Raw genomic sequence first — 16,512 nt, forward strand, 5'->3', positions numbered from 1 at the left:
TGACTTGGATAGGTTGGGTGAGTGGGCAAACTCATGGCAGATGCAATTTAATGTGGATAAATGTGAAGTTATCCACTTTGGTGGCAAAAATAGGAAAACAGATTATTATCTGAATGGTGGCCGATTAGGAAAAGGGGAGGTGCAACGAGACCTGGGTGTCATTATACACCAGTCATTGAAAGTGGGCATGCAGGTACAGCAGGCGGTGAAAAAGGCGACGGTATGCTGGCATTTATAGCGAGAGGATTCGAGTACAGGAGCAGGGAGGTACTACTGCAGTTGTACAAGGCCTTGGTGAGACCACACCTGGAGTATTGTGTGCAGTTTTGGTCCCCTAATCTGAGGAAAGACATCTTTGCCATAGAGGGAGTACAAAGAAGGTTCACCAGATTGATTCCTGGGATGGCAGGTCTTTCATATGAAGAAAGACTGGATGAACTGGGCTTGTACTCGTTGGAATTTAGAAGATTGAGGGGGGATCTGATTGAAACGTATAAGATCCTAAAGGGATTGGACAGGCTAGATGCAGGAAGATTGTTCCCGATGTTGGGGAGGTCTAGAACGAGGGGTCACAGTTTGAGGATAGAGGGGAAGCCTTTTAGGACCGAGGTTAGGAAAAACTTCTTCACACAGAGAGTGGTGAATCTGTGGAATTCTCTGCCACAGCAAACTGTTGAGGCCAGTTCATTAGCTATGTTTAAAAGGAAGTTAGATATGGCCCTTGTGGCTACAGGGGTCAGGGGGTATGGAGGGAAGGCTGGGTTCTGAGTTGGATGATCAGCCATGATCATAATAAATGGCGGTGCAGGCTCGAAGGGCCGAATGGCCTACTCCTGCACCTATTTTCTATGTTTCTATGTTTCTATGTTTCTATCTGCAGATGCTGGAAATCCAAGCAATACACACACATACACAGACACACACACATACACAGACACACAGACACACACACACACACACACACACACACACACATCACCACCACACACACACACACACATCACCACACACACACACACACACACACACACACACACACACATCACCACCACACACACACATCACCACCACACACACACACACACACACACACATCACCACACACACATACACATTCGAACAGCTCCGACCAGCAGCTTTCTGAGCTTCACTGTGTCGCCAGGAGACGCCTCAGCAAACAGCAGAACTCCTCAGCGCTTCCAAAGCGGGTGGCGAGACCGACAACCACGTGGGACACGCCCCGAAACTGCAGTCCTGGGCCGGCAGGGGCTGGGGAGGCTGTGGTGACGGCGTGGGGGGGGGGGGGGGTGAGGAGCGACGCTGACCGGGCCGGGCGTGGCCGTGGACAGTCACGGTGGGGGTCCAGCTCAGCCACGCCGACGGCTGCCGTAACTTTCACGGTATCTTCTCGGCTGTGTCATTCAAATCTAAACTGCGCGTCTGTCAGCGTCGTGCGGTCTTTATTTCTACGGCTCAAGGGGGGTGCAGTCGCAGAGAGACGCTGCTCAGATACAGGCTCTTCGGCCCATCCAGTTCCTGCCGACCATCAATCACCCATTTGCACTAATCCCATATTAACCCAACTTTATTTTACCTACATTCTCTTCTACTCCCCAGACTCCCTCACCTGCCCACGCAATTTACAGCGGCACACCCACCAAGCGCATGTGGGAGGAAACTGAATCACCGGGGCACCCAGATAGTCACAGGGAGAATGTACTTATCTCTTTGTTGGCTAGTCCCAATAAATCCAATCTCCTCCTTATTTCACTGTTGTTACCTCAAATATTAACACCCGCACCCAATTTCATTTGTAAAGCTCCCTCCACACTTCCAGGTGCCGTCTGAACACAGAGTGAAGCTCCGTCTATACTGTCCCATCACACACTCCTAGGGTACGAGTTGGACGCAGAGTGAAGCTTCCTCTATATTATCCTGTCACACGGTCGCAGGGTAGCGGGCAGAGCTTTAAACACTCTCCACGTATCAGATGTGCTCCCAATCAACTCTGCCTACTTCCTGCCGAACACGCTGAGAATTTACCATGCTCCAATTTGATACTCAAGGTCCATACTTACCCCTATCTACAGCTATCTTAAAACTTATAGAATTGTGATCACTGTGCCCTCGCTGTTTTCCCACCGAGAGTTCAGTCACTGGGCCAGGCTCATTTGCTCAACACCAGGTCGAGTATGACCCCTTCTCTTTTTGGACTGCCAACACGCTGATTTTAGAAATCATCCTGGATGCAGCTAACAAATTCTACCCCATCTAAACCCTGCACTAAGGAGGTCTCAATATTTATTCGGGAAATTCAGGACAACCCTGTTGTTTTTATAACTTCCCTAATCTGCTTGCATGCCTGTTCCTCAATGTCTCAGTGACTATCCGAGTGTCTGCAGTAGAATTCCGACAGCGTGATTGCACCTTCCTTATTTTTGAGTTGCCCCTATGCAGACAAGGTAGATAAGCCTTTGTCATAGTCCGGTCCGTCAAGTCCATATTCCGGTTCACGGTCCGGTCCATCGACCCTTGCTCCAGGTTTTCCTATCTACCCTGTTTTTGTCTTGTTGAGCTCTAATTGAGGCAGCTGATGCTCGTTGGGGCTGGCTGCATAAATATCTCCAGAGACCAGGGTGTGGCCGCTGGATTGTTCTTGTCCTTACTCCTTGGATCCCTTCCCCTGCCTTCTGTTTCCTCACTTGAAGCCCTGCCTTGTCTTGCCGGCAACTCCAGCCTCGCCTCCCCTCGCCTCGCCTTAAGTCTCCTGCCTCCAGTCCCGCCTCACCTCAAGTCTCCAGCCTCCAGCCTCGCCTCGCCTCGTCTTCAGCCTCCAGCCTCGCCTCGCCTCAAGTCTCAAACCTCCATCCTCCAGCCTCGCCTCTAGTCTCAGGTCTCCAGCCTCCTGCCAAGCCTCGCCTCGTCTCTTGCCTAGCCTCGAGCCTGTAGACTCCAGCCTCTAGGCTCTAGCCTCTTGCCAAGCCCAGCCAAGTCTCTAGCCTCTAGCCTCTTGCCAAGCCAAGTCAAGTCTCTAGCCTCTAGCCTCTTGCCAAGCCCAGCCAAGTCTCTAGCCTCTAGCCTCAAGCTTCAAGCCTGTAGATTTCTGCCTCGTCCTGCCTGCCTGCCAAGCCTCGTCGTTGCCTAAGTTCTGGGGTCCGAGCCAGAGGCAAGACCCAGGTACTGGGTCCTTGTCCAGTCTCTGGCTCAGAGTCCAAGCCCGGGCTCCTAGCTCTTTTGTCCAGTCCTGTTCTAGGTTCCTGGTTTTCCTGTCCATGTCCTTGCCATCGCCCTGTATCCTTGTCCTGTCCCTAGTACTTCAGTGTCTGTGTCTTGCACTTGGGTCCGCTCACAGCCACCGCCTTTATGACAGCCTTCCATTGTGTCCTCTCTGAAGGCAGCTGTGATATCGTCCCTGATTAATAGCATAACTCCTGCCCCTCCTCTCAATCTTTTCTAAAACTAAGTCTACTTGTTGGCGTGGCTAAAGTAGCCATTCATGGGTCCAGGCTGTGGACAGTTGAGGATTCTAACCCAGCTGACTACCTGCCTCTCTTCCAGGGTTACGTCAATACCGGTGTGTACCTGGAGAGGGAGCCCTTGGTGTCCACGGGTACATTGAAGTCTCCCTGGGACTGGTGGGGGCCACGGGGGCTAGAGTGTGTTCCCTGGATAGAAATGATCGTGTTATAATTTGAAACTGAAGTTAGTGTGAATCTTGGAATATGGTAAAGTTGCAATAATGTGATGCTGTTATCATTGATCTCTCCTGGAACCTGCACATACATTATTACAAAGAAGGCATGACAGTATCTCTAATTTCTTAGAAGTTTGTGTAGATTCCACATGTCACCAAAAACTTCGACAAACTTGTATTGATGTACAGTGGGGCATATCCCAATTGGTTGCATCGCTACCTGGCACAGAAAAGGCCATACTGGGAATGACAAAGTCTACAGACAGTGGGTAGAAGACCAAGGAGATCATTGTGGACTTCAGGTATGCCAGGAGTCACACTCACGTCCCCATCTACATCAACGGAGCTGTAGTGGAGCGTGTTTCAAGCTTCAAATTCCTTGGTGTCCACATTTCCGAAGATGTCACCTGGTCCCTGAACTCCTCTATCCTGATCAAAAAGGCACAACAGCACCTTTATTTCCTGCGGAGCATGAAGAAAGCTCACCTCTGTCCCAGGATACTGATGGACTTTTACCTCTGTACCATTGAGAGCATACTCACCAACTGCATCTCAGTGTGGAATGGCAATTGTCCTGTATCGGACCGCAAAGCACTCCAGCGTGTGGTGAAAACTGCCCAGCAGGTTATCGGCACCCAATTGCCCACCATTGAGAACATCTACCATAAACGCTGCCTGAGCAGGGAGAAAAGCATGATCAGGCATGCATCTCACCCTAATCACGGATTTTTTTACTCTTCTCCTATCCGGTAGGCATTACAGGAGCCTCTGCTCCCGCATCAGCAGACACAGGAAGAGCTTCTTCCCTGAGGCTGTGACCCTGCTGAACCTCACATCACAGCGCTAAGCAGTATTGCATCCGTATTGTACTGTCTCAGTACTTCTATATTTGTGTGCTGTAGCACTTTTTTTTATTCGCAGTTATTTTGTAAATAACACTATTCTTTGCATTTCTGGTCAGATGCTAAATGCATTTCATTGGCTTTGTATCTGTACTCGGCACAATGACAATAAAGTTGAATCTAATCTAATCTAGATACAGTCCATTACAGGCAAAACCTCTCCCACCAGTATGTACAGTTACATGGAGCGCTGCCACAAGAAAGCAGCGTCTATCATCAAAGAGCCCCATCACCTGGACCATACCCTCTTCCTGCTCCTACCATTGGGCAGGAGGTACAGGTGCCACACCACCAGGTTGAAGAACAGCTACCACCCTACAGCCAGCTGGCTTCCGAGCCAGCGCGGGTAACCTCACTCACCTCGACACTGAACTGATTCTACGACCTACAGACTCAATCTCATTGGCTCTTGTGTTCAGTATTTTTTAAATTTGCAGTTTGACTTCTTTTGAACATTGATTATTTGTCAGACTTTTTATGAATTTTTGTTTTTGCAAATACTATTGCATTATTTATTTTTCCTGTAGATTCCTGCACAAGAAAATAAATCTCAAGGTAGTATATACTGTACATACTTTGATCATAAATTTACTTAACATTGAATAAATTTCTTTTGAAAAAGGCAACAAAGGGCAGGACAGAGAGCTAGGCACAATCCGTCACTATGAACCACAAGATAAATATTATGAACAATCAAAGACATCTATAAAGTCAATAAAACCTTTACGGAAGTACAAACAAAAGGTCTATAATTTATACAAAGACACAGCTTTAAAGTAAAGACCACTGATTCCCAGACCTCTCTGGACATAAATGCTACAACTCAACCGGCTCTCTTTCTGACACGCGGGAGCTGCTGTTGGCAGATTTATACATGAAATCTGCAGTGGATGATCAGGCTGGAGGAATAAAGAGAACGTTAATGTTAATGTCTCTCTTTTCTTTCACAGAACAACCCTCTCAGCAGCTTGTTTTCTTCAGCCTGCAGATACACTGGAGAATGCCGTCACCTGCCCCAGGACACCACACTTGCCTTCTACAAATTCAGAATTGAAGACCTTTTCTGAGAGGATCAGATAGAGAGTTTTGACTTAAGCAGAATTTTAGAAAATCAATTCAGGGAATTACAAATAATTAGTACAAATTAAAAATTAAAATAATAAGTTAACAAATTTCATGATGCACGTGGGTGATAATAAACCTGATTCTGATTCTGACATCTAGTTGTACGTCTTTGTATGGAGTTGAACAAGGGGGAGATTTCAATGTTATTTTTGAGCAAAAGATTAGAGGTGGTAAATCTTCATCTGTATTCTTCTGTCACATATTACGACAGCCAGGAAAGAATAATGCTCGTTCTGCACTGTCCCATCAAATTGACTGAGTGGGTTGAAGCAAAGAAACACACAATAGAGTAAATCTCCTTCTGTCTTGTCATAGCCTCCAGGGCAGGGGCAGTAGGATAGACACAGAGTGAAGATCTCTCTACACTGTCACATCACACACCACCGGGGCAGGACAGTAGGATAGACACAGAGTGAAGATCTCTCTACACTGTCACATCACACACCCCCTGGGGCAGGGGCAGTAGGATAGACACAGAGTGAAGATCTCTCTACACTGTCACATCACACACCACCGGGGCAGGACAGTAGGATAGACACAGAGGGAAGATCTCTCTACACTGTCACATCACACAACGGGGCAGGACAGTAGGATAGACACAGAGGGAAGCTCTCTCCACACTGTCACATCACACACCCCCTGGGGCAGGGGCAGTAGGATAGACACAGAGTGAAGATCTCTCTACACTGTCACATCACACAACGGGGCAGGACAGTAGGATAGACACAGAGGGAAGCTCTCTCCACACTGTCACATCACACACCCCCTGGGGCAGGGGCAGTAGGATAGACACAGAGTGAAGATCTCTCTACACTGTCACATCACACACCACCGGGGCAGGACAGTAGGATAGACACAGAGGGAAGATCTCTCTACACTGTCACATCACACACCCCCTGGGGCAGGGACAGTAGGATAGACACACAGGGAAGATCTCTCTACACTGTCACATCACACACCCCCTGGGGCAGGGGCAGTAGGATAGACACAGAGTGAAGATCTCTCTACACTGTCACATCACACACCCCCTGGGGCAGGGACAGTAGGATAGACACAGATTGAAGATCTCTCTACACTGTCACATCACACACCCCCTGGGGCAGAGACAGTAGGATAGACACAGAGTGAAGCTCTCTCTACACTGTCACATCACACAACGGGGCAGGACAGTAGGATAGACACAGAGGGAAGCTCTCTCTACACTGTCACATCACACACCCCCTGGGGCAGGGACAGTAGGATAGACACACAGGGAAGATCTCTCTACACTGTCACATCACACACCCCCTGGGGCAGGGGCAGTAGGATAGACACAGAGTGAAGATCTCTCTACACTGTCACATCACACAGCCCCTGGGGCAGGGACAGTAGGATAGACACAGATTGAAGATCTCTCTACACTGTCACATCACACACCCCCTGGGGCAGAGACAGTAGGATAGACACAGAGTGAAGCTCTCTCTACACTGTCACATCACACAACGGGGCAGGACAGTAGGATAGACACAGAGGGAAGCTCTCTCTACACTGTCACATCACACACCCCCTGGGGCAGGGACAGTAGGATAGACACAGAGGGAAGCTCTCTCTACACTGTCACATCACACACCCCCTGGGGCAGGGACAGTAGGATAGACACAGAGGGAAGCTCTCTCTACACTGTCACATCACACACCACCAGGGCAGGGACAGTAGGATAGACACAGAGGGAAGCTTTCTCTACACTGTCACATCACACACCACCGGGGCAGGACAGTAGGATAGACACAGAGGGAAGATCTCTCTACACTGTCACATCACACACCCCCTGGGGCAGGGACAGTAGGATAGACACACAGGGAAGATCTCTCTACACTGTCACATCACACACCCCCTGGGGCAGGGGCAGTAGGATAGACACAGAGTGAAGATCTCTCTACACTGTCACATCACACACCCCCTGGGGCAGGGACAGTAGGATAGACACAGATTGAAGATCTCTCTACACTGTCACATCACACACCCCCTGGGGCAGAGACAGTAGGATAGACACAGAGTGAAGCTCTCTCTACACTGTCACATCACACAACGGGGCAGGACAGTAGGATAGACACAGAGGGAAGCTCTCTCTACACTGTCACATCACACACCCCCTGGGGCAGGGACAGTAGGATAGACACACAGGGAAGATCTCTCTACACTGTCACATCACACACCCCCTGGGGCAGGGGCAGTAGGATAGACACAGAGTGAAGATCTCTCTACACTGTCACATCACACAGCCCCTGGGGCAGGGACAGTAGGATAGACACAGATTGAAGATCTCTCTACACTGTCACATCACACACCCCCTGGGGCAGAGACAGTAGGATAGACACAGAGTGAAGCTCTCTCTACACTGTCACATCACACAACGGGGCAGGACAGTAGGATAGACACAGAGGGAAGCTCTCTCTACACTGTCACATCACACACCCCCTGGGGCAGGGACAGTAGGATAGACACAGAGGGAAGCTCTCTCTACACTGTCACATCACACACCCCCTGGGGCAGGGACAGTAGGATAGACACAGAGGGAAGCTCTCTCTACACTGTCACATCACACACCACCAGGGCAGGGACAGTAGGATAGACACAGAGGGAAGCTTTCTCTACACTGTCACATCACACACCACCGGGGCAGGGACAGTAGGATAGACACAGAGGGAAGATCTCTCTACACTGTCACATCACACACCACCGGGGCAGGGACAGTAGGATAGACACAGAGGGAAGCTCTCTCTACACTGTCACATCACACACCCCCTGGGGCAGGGACAGTAGGATAGACACAGAGGGAAGCTCTCTCTACACTGTCACATCACACACCACCAGGGCAGGGACAGTAGGATAGACACAGAGGGAAGCTTTCTCTACACTGTCACATCACACACCACCGGGGCAGGGACAGTAGGATAGACACAGAGGGAAGATCTCTCTACACTGTCACATCACACACCACCGGGGCAGGGACAGTAGGATAGACACAGAGGGAAGCTCTCTCCACACTGTCACATCACACACCCCCTGGGGCAGGGGCAGTAGGATAGACACAGATTGAAGATCTCTCTACACTGTCACATCACACAATGGGGCAGGACAGTAGGATAGACACAGAGGGAAGCTCTCTCCACACTGTCACATCACACACCCCCTGGGGCAGGGGCAGTAGGATAGACACAGAGTGAAGATCTCTCTACACTGTCACATCACACACCACCGGGGCAGGACAGTAGGATAGACACAGAGGGAAGATCTCTCTACACTGTCACATCACACACCCCCTGGGGCAGGGACAGTAGGATAGACACACAGGGAAGATCTCTCTACACTGTCACATCACACACCCCCGGGGCAGGGGCAGTAGGATAGACACAGAGTGAAGATCTCTCTACACTGTCACATCACACACCCCCTGGGGCAGGGACAGTAGGATAGACACAGATTGAAGATCTCTCTACACTGTCACATCACACACCCCCTGGGGCAGAGACAGTAGGATAGACACAGAGGGAAGCTTTCTCTACACTGTCACATCACACACCACTGGGGCAGGGACAGTAGGATAGACACAGAGGGAAGCTTTCTCTACACTGTCACATCACACACCACCGGGGCAGGGACAGTAGGATAGACACAGAGGGAAGATCTCTCTACACTGTCACATCACACACCACCGGGGCAGGGACAGTAGGATAGACACAGAGGGAAGCTCTCTCCACACTGTCACATCACACACCCCCTGGGGCAGGGGCAGTAGGATAGACACAGAGTGAAGATCTCTCTACACTGTCACATCACACAACGGGGCAGGACAGTAGGATAGACACAGAGGGAAGCTCTCTCCACACTGTCACATCACACACCCCCTGGGGCAGGGGCAGTAGGATAGACACAGAGTGAAGATCTCTCTACACTGTCACATCACACACCACCGGGGCAGGACAGTAGGATAGACACAGAGGGAAGATCTCTCTACACTGTCACATCACACACCCCCTGGGGCAGGGACAGTAGGATAGACACACAGGGAAGATCTCTCTACACTGTCACATCACACACCCCCTGGGGCAGGGGCAGTAGGATAGACACAGAGTGAAGATCTCTCTACACTGTCACATCACACAGCCCCTGGGGCAGGGACAGTAGGGTAGACACAGATTGAAGATCTCTCTACACTGTCACGTCACACACCCCCTGGGGCAGAGACAGTAGGATAGACACAGAGTGAAGCTCTCTCTACACTGTCACATCACACAACGGGGCAGGACAGTAGGATAGACACAGAGGGAAGCTCTCTCTACACTGTCACATCACACACCCCCTGGGGCAGGGACAGTAGGATAGACACAGAGGGAAGCTCTCTCTACACTGTCACATCACACACCCCCTGGGGCAGGGACAGTAGGATAGACACAGAGGGAAGCTCTCTCTACACTGTCACATCACACACCACCAGGGCAGGGACAGTAGGATAGACACAGAGGGAAGATCTCTCTACACTGTCACATCACACACCCCGGCCCTTTGAGCAGCATCCCCCAATTTAATCCTAGCCTAATCACAGGACAATTTACAATGACCAATTGACCTACCAACCGGTCCATGTTCGGTCTGTGGGAGGAAACCGGAGCACTCGGAGGAAACCCTCGCGGTCACGGGGGAGAACGTACAAACTCGTTACAGGGCAGCGGCGGTTCTCAAAGGGTTCGGCAGGATCTATCAGATGGAGTTTAGACTGGGCAAGCGTGAGCTGTTGCACTTGGGAAGATTAAATGTAAGGGGAAAGTATTTGGTAAATCCAGAACTCTCTAACAGCAGCAACACAAGTAGGTAGGGTAATAAAGAAGACACGTGGCATGCTTGCCTCCATCGGTCAGGGAATTGAATATAAAAGTCCCGGTGCTCATGTTGCAGCTACATAGAACTTTGGTTAAGCGACAGTTGGAGAACTGTGTGCAGTTCTGGGCACCACATTACAGGAAGGATGTACAGAGTCCAGAGAACTTGCAGAGCAGGATATTGACTGGATTAGGCAGCATTAGTTATAAGGAGAACAGAACACAGACGCAGAAATCAAATCTGTAACAAGAGACGTGTGGAAAGGGAGACCTACAGATTGCCAGCCCAGATTTAAGGGCCAAATGCCAGGCTCCTGTGTTGTAGTAAGTACACATGTAAGCAACATGCGCCTCTGCAGCAAACTTGTGATCAAAAGCTCTTCTTAAAAGGAGGAGCTTGACTGCAGCGTCAGAGTCTGAGGGGTGACAATTGTGAGAGGCATTGATGAGGTAGAAAAAACTCACTTTCCCCAGAATAGAAATGTCAAATACCAAAGTGAAACGGGGGCACCTCTTTTTCCCTTATTAGGGAGGGAGAGAGAGCCTGTGGTATGTCGAATACCGGGTGAATGAGCAGTCTTTGGGGTACTGCAAGTCTGTGTCTTTATTGATGCTTTGCTGCATGCTTGAGTGCTCGGTGGGGGATGCCGATGCTGTTTTGCTGGTGGGGGGGGGCTTGTTGCTTTGCTGCTGCTTGTGTGTGTGTGGGGGGGAGATGGGGGCTTTGAGATTCTAACATTTAACTGTCATTCATTCTTTGGGGCACCCCTCTGTTTTTGTGGATGTTTGCGAAGAAAAAGAATTTCATGATGTATATTGTATACATTTCTCTGACATTAAATGTACCCATTGAAACTTATTGAAACAATGGGTTTAAAGTTGAAAGGGGAAAGTTGAAAAGAGATCTACATTAAGGGAGGCAAGTACTTTTACACAGGGAGTGGTGGGTATCTAGAAAATGTTTTCTGGAAAGCGGTATGATCGAAGTGTTTAAGAGGGAGTTGGGCAGGCAGAGAATGATCATACACGGACAGATGGGATTAGTTTAAATTGGCCTCTCAACAGCGTTCTACTCTTCTCAGTAAATTCAATTCCTTTTCACCTATTCCTACCTCCCATCATAGTGTATTTGGTTTCCTTTTGACCTACATTCCCGCCTCGTTTGTTTTTGTCCGCAGTGATGCACACCAACTTCCCCTTAGGCTCCCTTACGATGGCCTGTTCCGTGCTTTGGGATGGGGGAGAAAAGATTTTGATCATGGATACGAGGGGAAACCTGAACCTATTTTGGTGGATGGCCTTAAACCAGCCCACCCAGATTTGGAGGGCCTGGCGTCACGATGTCACCATGAGTGTGTCAACGTGCCTCTGGACAAGCCTGAGGTATCTGTTATTCCTCCACCCTTGGAACACGGGACCCGAGCTGGGCAGCTCTCCTGAGCTCTGGACAGGCTTGCAATGCCGGTTGTGGTGAGATGTTGGGGATCCTGTGTAGGGTAACGTAATTGGTGGAAACGTACCGACTTCACAACCCCCGACATTGAGTTGGGGTTTCACTTTAGGAGACTGGTCTGACATGATGACACAATTACGTAAAGGGTTTTCGGCGCGCTTTGAGTTCGGGCATTTTGCTGTCAATAAAAGATTTGCTATGGCTTTTTTGTTACATAAAATGCCTCCGCCGTCTTATTTGCGAAAAACTACACCATATATAAGAAGTCTGTACGTTCTCCTGTGACTGTGTGGGTTTCCTCAGGGTGCTCTGGTTTCCTCCCACAATCCAGAGGCGTACCGGTTGGTGGTTAATCGGTCATTGTAAATTTTCCTGTGACGAGGCTCGGGTTAAATCGGGGGTTGGTGGGGAGCGAAGCTCTGGGGGTTGGAAGGGCTGCTCCGTGCTGTACCTCAACAAACAACCAAACAGGGCAAGATTATAACGAGGTAAATTATTGTACTAGAGATCCGTTCAAGTGTCTGATGACAGTGGGGCAGAAGCTGTTCTTGAGCCTAGGAGGTACGTCCTTTCGAGTTTTTGTATTCTCTGCCTGATGGAAGAGGTGAGAAGAGAGAAGGGTGGGAAGGGTAGGTAGGGTCTTTGCTTACACGGGCTGTTTTACTGAGGCAACAGGACGTATAGATGAAGTTCATAGAGTAAGTCTGGTTCCTGTGAACCAAACTTACTGGGAAGGGCGGAGCAGAGTCTTCTCTGTCTCACCAGGAGGGAGATGGTTTCTCCAAATCATGGATCCCAAATCTCCCTCTGCCACTGTTAGTAAACCCCCACAACACCTCCCACCATAACCTCCACTCTTCCAATGCCAGGGCTTCCCAAACCCCAAACATGGCAGCTGCCACCACGCTCCGCTCCCGTCCAAGTTTCCCATCAGCTGGTCCAATCCTTTCCTCCTCTCCTCCTCAATTCATCCGTTGCTTCCACTCCTTCCCCTTCCCTCCCTCACTGGAGACCTCCCAGGGACAGGGAGATTCACACAGGGAGTGGGCACTCGAGGGAGGTTCACACAGAGAGTGGGCACTCGAGGTAGGTTCACACAGGGAGAGGGGCACTCGAGGGAGGTTCATACAGAGAGTGGGGCACTCGAGGGAGGTTCACGCAGAGACGGGCACTCGAGGGAGGTTCATACAGAGAGTGGGCACTCAAGGGAGGTTCATACAGGGAGAGTGGACACTCGAAGGAGGTTCACACAGAGAGTGGGCACTCGAGGGAGGTTCATACAGAGAGTGGGCACTCGAGGGAGGTTCACACAGGGAGAGGGGCACTCGAGGGAGATTCACACAGAGGGTGGGGCACTCAAGGGAGGTTCACACAGAGACTGGGGCACTCGAGGGAGATTCACGCAGAGACTGGGGCACTCGACGGAGGTTCACACAGAGGGTGGGGCACTCGTGGGAGGTTCACACAGAGACTGGGGCACTCGAGGGAGGTTCACGCAGAGATGGGCACTCGAGGGAGGTTCATACAGAGAGTGGGCACTCAAGGGAGGTTCATACAGGGAGAGTGGACACTCGAAGGAGGTTCACACAGAGAGTGGGCACTCGAGGGAGGTTCACACAGGGAGAGGGGCACTCGAGGGAGATTCACGCAGAGACTGGGGCACTCAAGGGAGGTTCACACAGAGACTGGGGCACTCGAGGGAGATTCACGCAGAGACTGGGGCACTCGTGGGCGGTTCACACAGAGACTGGGGCACTCGAGGGAGATTCACACAGAGAGTGGGCACTTGAGGGAGGTTCACGCAGGGAGAGGGGCACTCGAGGGAGGTTCATACAGAGAGTGGGGCACTTGAGGGAGGTTCACGCAGAGAGTGGGCACTCGAGGTAGGTTCATGCAGGGAGAAGGGCTCTCGAGGGAGGTTCACGCAGAGACTGGGGCACTCAAGGGAGATTCACACAGAGAGTGGGCACTCGAGGGAGGTTCACGCAGAGACTGGGGCACTCGAGGGAGGTTCACACAGAGAGTGGGCACACGAGGGAGGTTCATACAGAGAGAGGGGCACTCGAGAGAGATTCACACAGAGAGCGGGCACTTGAGGGAGGTTCACGCAGAGACTGGGGCACTCGAGGGAGATTCACACAGAGAGTGGGCACTCGAGGGAGGTTCACACAGAGAGTGGGCACTCGAGGGAGATTCACACAGGGAGAGGGGCACTCGAGGGAGATTCACACAGAAAGTGGGCACTCAAGGGAGGTTCACGCAGAGAGTGGGCACTCGAGGGAGGTTCACGCAGAGAGTAGGCACTCGAGGGAGGTTCACACAGAGAGTGGGCACTCGAGGGAGGTTCATACAGAGAGTGGGCACTCGAGGGAGATTCACACAGAAAGTGGGCACTCGAGGGAGGTTCACGCAGAGAGTGGGCACTCGGAGGTTCACACAGAGAGTGGGCACTCGAGGGAGGTTCATACAGAGAGTGGGCACTCGAGGGAGATTCACACAGAAAGTGGGCACTTGAGGGAGGTTCACGCAGAGAGTGGGCACTCGAGGGAGGTTCATACAGAGAGTGGGCACTTGAGGGAGATTCACACAGAGAGTGGGCACTCGAGGGAGATTCACACAGAAAGTGGGCACTCGAGGGAGGTTCATACAGAGAGAGGGGCACTCGAGAGAGATTCACACAGAGAGTGGGCACTCGAGGGAGGTTCACGCAGAGACTGGGGCACTCGAGGGAGATTCACACAGAGAGTGGGCACTCGAGGGAGGTTCATACAGAGAGAGGGGCACTCGAGAGAGATTCACACAGAGAGTGGGCACTCGAGGGAGGTTCACGCAGAGACTGGGGCACTCGAGGGAGATTCACACAGAGAGTGAGCACTCGAGGGAGATTCACACAGACAGTGGGCACTCGAGGGAGGTTCACGCAGAGACTGGGGCACTCGAGGGAGGTTCACGCAGAGACTGGGGCACTCGAGGGAGATTCACACAGAGAGTGGGCACTCGAGGGAGATTCACGCAGAGAGTGGGCACTCGAGGGAGGTTCACGCAGAGAGTGGGCACTCGAGGGAGGTTCACGCAGAGACTGGGGCACTCGAGGGAGGTTCACGCAGAGAGTAGGCACTCGAGGGAGGTTCATGCAGAGAGTGGGCACTCGAGGGAGGTTCACGCAGAGAGTGGGCACTGGAGGGAGGTTCACGCAGAGAGTGGGCACTCGAGGGAGGTTCATACAGAGAGTGGGAACTCGAGGGAGGTTCATACAGAGAGTGAGCACTCGAGGGAGATTCACACAGAGAGTGGGCACACGAGGGAGATTCACACAGAAAGTGGGCACTCGAGGGAGGTTCACGCAGAGACTGGGGCACTCGAGGGAGGTTCACGCAGAGACTGGGGCACTCGAGGGAGGTTCACACAGAGGGTGGGGCACTCGAGGCAGTGGAGTTGAATGGACAGGGTCGAGCAGCCTTGTGGAGATACGCACGATGCTCTTCCGCCCCGCGCCGCACCAAGATGGCTCCTGTACGAGCCGCTCCTGCACGCTTTTCGCTCCACTGCTCTCACCTGCCGTCCGGACGCACCGTGGCAGTCTGCCTTAGCATTAGGCAGTGAGGAAGGCTCCCAGTGGAAGTTCTATGCAAGGGTTTCCCCTCTACGTTGGGGACCTGGGCTGGAGGGTGCTGCACAGGGCAGTACAGGACTGTGTAATAGGTTCCTGAGCAGGTTCAATGTTACCTCGTCCACCCGTCCTTTCTGTAGACGGGAGGAGTCAGTGTACCATGTGTACATGGGGTGCGAGAGGTTGCAGCCCCTGTCTGAATACCTGAAGCGGCTGCTCCTCGTGTTCTGGCTGAATTTCAGCCCCACGCTCCTGGTTTAGAGGCGCCCAGTCGGTGGGGAGGGCAGGGGGTCACTCTGAGGATGTCTTGGCAGGCTTCCTTTTGGGTCTGGCCAAGATGGCCATTCACGGGCCCAGGCAGCAGGCTGTCGAGGGCCCTTCCTCCGGGGTTGTTCCTCCTAGGGTGTTCTCAGTGAGGGGAGTGTGTGACTAATATGCGTACAGTGGGGGGTTTCTGTGAAAAGTGCCCCCCCCAGGCAAATTAGTGCATTATAGATGCTAATAACCATACTTTAACTGAATTCAGTAAATATATTGTAACCTCTAACCTTTGTATGTCTTTGCTATTTGAATAATGTTTGTTTAAAAAATGAGGCTGGTTCATGGGGTCTGCCACTGCACGTTTGGATAGTGACTCTTTGGACTCAGCCTTGAGGAGCCGTTGTGTGTGGACAACACACACTGTGATCGCTGGCAGCATGAGGGGAGGGGAGGGTGGTGCTGGGTCTGTGGGATATGAGCCTGTCTGAGTGACTGCCGGCCTTGAACTCTGGCCTTTTATCCCCTCCCGGACTCTGCATTACTGATTCTTTACACAGGGGACTACGGCAGACTCTGAAACACAGGGAGCAGTGTGAGTGGGTACAAAG

Source organism: Mobula hypostoma, chromosome 21, assembly GCF_963921235.1.
Source record: "Mobula hypostoma chromosome 21, sMobHyp1.1, whole genome shotgun sequence".
In the NCBI taxonomy this organism is placed as follows: Eukaryota; Metazoa; Chordata; class Chondrichthyes; order Myliobatiformes; family Myliobatidae; genus Mobula; species Mobula hypostoma.